The sequence below is a fragment of the Neovison vison genome, chromosome 13, assembly GCF_020171115.1.
Source record: "Neovison vison isolate M4711 chromosome 13, ASM_NN_V1, whole genome shotgun sequence".
Lineage (NCBI taxonomy): Eukaryota > Metazoa > Chordata > Mammalia > Carnivora > Mustelidae > Neogale > Neogale vison.
The window spans coordinates 59,039,421-59,042,341 of NC_058103.1; positions in this window are offsets into that span (position 1 = coordinate 59,039,421).

The window sequence follows — 2,921 nt, forward strand, 5'->3', positions numbered from 1 at the left end:
GTCCGGCTACTTTTCAGAATCAACTGGGGAGGCTTTTTCTTTTTCTTTTTAATACTAAATTTTATTTTAAATGCAGACTCTTTTTTTTAAATTAAAGATTTTATTTATTTATTTGACAGACAGAGGTCACAGGTAGGCAGAGAGGCAAGCAGAGGGGTGAGGGAAGCACTCTCTGCTGAGCAGAGAGCAGGATGCAGGGTTCAATCCCAGGATCCTGAGATCATGACCTGAGCTGAAGACAGAGGCTTAACCCACTGAGCCACCCAGGTGTCCTTTAAATGCAGATTCTTGAGCCCTACTTTCAAGATTCTATTTTGAGATAAGTCTAGAGTGGACGGAGGAGAGTCTACATTAATCACCACCTTCCCCCCTTCCCCTGGGACACACACACACACATACACACACACTCCCCAAATGATTTTGACAAGCAGATAGTTTTGGGAACCAATGATCTAAAATTTATAAGAATATTAAATTTAAACCCTTTTTTTTCATGTGAGTTTGTTTTATATTTCAACCTATAATGTGACCTGTAATGTGGTTGAGGATGGTGGGAAAGGGAGGAAGGTGTTTGTTGGGTCTGTTATCAAAGGAATGAGACTGAGACAAAGTTACACAAAGCCTTATTCTATGCCAAGCATTGGAAGTTAGACTGACTGGCCAGGGGAATGAGACTGAGACAAAGTGAAAGTTATGTAAAGCTTTATTTTATACCAAGCATTAGAAGTCAGACTGACTGGCCAGGACCGCCTCCGAAGAGAGCGACACCCCTTGGTCTTACAGGCTAGTTTTTATAGGGCGCAATCGCAGACATCTGCATATGTGGCTTTGGCTGATTGGATGTCTTCTACCTGTGTGTTTTAGTAACGTTTACCTGGAACTGATACTAGTAACTGCTGAGGCGTTTATTAAACAACAAAATGGCTATGTAGGCAACATGGCAACAAAATGGCTACCCAGGCAACAAAATGGCTATCTAGGCAACATGGAGTCACTCTGGCTAAGCAGGCCCAGGCAGGCCCTAGGGGTTTAACAGGTTTTAACATGGAATCAGACCCAACAGTGTTAAGATTTGTTTGCAAAAAGGAGTGTTGAGAAGCACATTTCTTAAAATGCTCGCTATTCTGGTGAAAGTTAAAATGAAACTTAAAAAAGTTCCCAGCGGCTCAGTGGGTTAAAGCCTCTGCCTTCGGCTCAGGTCATGATCTCAGGGTCCTGGGATTGAGGCCCGCATCGGGCTCTCTGCTCAGCAGGGAGCCTGCTTCCCTCTCTCTCTCTCTGCCTGCCTCTCTGTCTACTTGTGATCTCTCTCTGTCAAATAAATAAATAAAATCTTAAAAAAAAAAAAAATTAAAAAAAAAAAAGAACCAAAAAAAAAAAAAAAAAGTTCCCAGCGTCCTGGGATCGAGTCCCACATCGGGCTCCTTACTCGGTAGGGAGCCTGCTTCTCCCTCTACCTCTGCCTGCCATTCTGTCTGCCTGTGCTCGCTCTCTCTCCCTCTCTCTCTCTGACAAATAAATAAAATCTTAAAAAAAAAAAAAAGAATCTATCCTAAAAAAGATGTTTGTTCCACAAAGCTGTTAGTTATAGAAACCTAATTTGATAACTGCAGAAGAAAAAAATACTTTAAAATCTAGCACAGCTTATAGAGTATAAATGAGTGTGCATTTAGTTTGGGTGTTAGCAAATACTTTTGGAGACTACATCCTTTTCTTTTTTGTCATTCAATTGAGTGTAATTAACATACAGTGTTCTATTGGTTTCAGGTGTACAATATAATTATTCAATAACTATGCATTTTTCAGTGCTCTTTATGATACATGTACTCTTTTTTTTTTTTTTTTAAGATTTAATTAATTTATTTGAGAGAGAGAGCACAAGCAGAGGGCAGGGAGCGGGAGAAGGGAGAAGCAGGGTCCCCACTGAGCAGGGCGCCTGACTTGGGGCTCAATCCCAGGAGCTCAGGTTCATGACCTGAGCAGAAGGTAGATGCCTAACTGAGTCACCCAGGTGCCCCATGGTTATGTGTATTCTTAATCTCTTTTACCTGTTTCACCTATTCTCCCACCACCTGCCCTTTGGCAATCGCTAGTTTGTTAGACTCTTTGAGTCTATTTTTTTGTTTCTTTTTTTCTTTGCTCATTTGTATTTTGTTTTTGTTTTTTCTTTTTAAGATTTTATTTACTTACTTGAGAGAGAGGGAGAACACAATCAGGGAGAGGACAGAGGGAGAGGTAGAAGTAGATTCTCTGCTGAGCAGAGTGCCCAATGTGGGGCTTGATCCCGGGACTCTGGGATCATGACCTGAGTTGAAGGCAGATGCTTAACCAACTGATCCACCCAGGTGCCCCTCATTTATTTTGTTTCTTAAATTCCACATATGAGTGAGATCATCTGGTCTTTGCCATTTGACATTTTGCACTTCTCATTGTATCTTCTAGGTCTGTTCATGTTGCAAATGGCAAGATTGATTCTTTTTTATGGCTGAGTAATATTCCACAATATCTTTATATATTCATCTATTGATGGGTGTTTGGGCTGCTTCCATAATTTGGCTATTATAAATAATGCTGTAATAAACACAAGGGATGCATGTCTTTTTGAATCAGTGTTTTCATATTGTTTGGGTAAATACCCAGTAGTGGAATTACTGGATAATATGATAATCTATTTTTTAAAATTTTTGAGGCGCCTCCATATTTTCCATAATGGCTACACCAATTTGCATTTCCACCAACAGTACACAAAGATTCCTTTTCCTCCACATCCTCACTACCACTTGCTGTTACTTGAGTTTTTGATTTTTAGCTATTCTGGCAGGTGGGAGATTAAATCTCACTGTGGTTTTGATTTGCATTTACCTGATGATGAGTGATGTTGAGTATCTTTTCATGTGTCTGTTGGCCATCTGTATGATTTT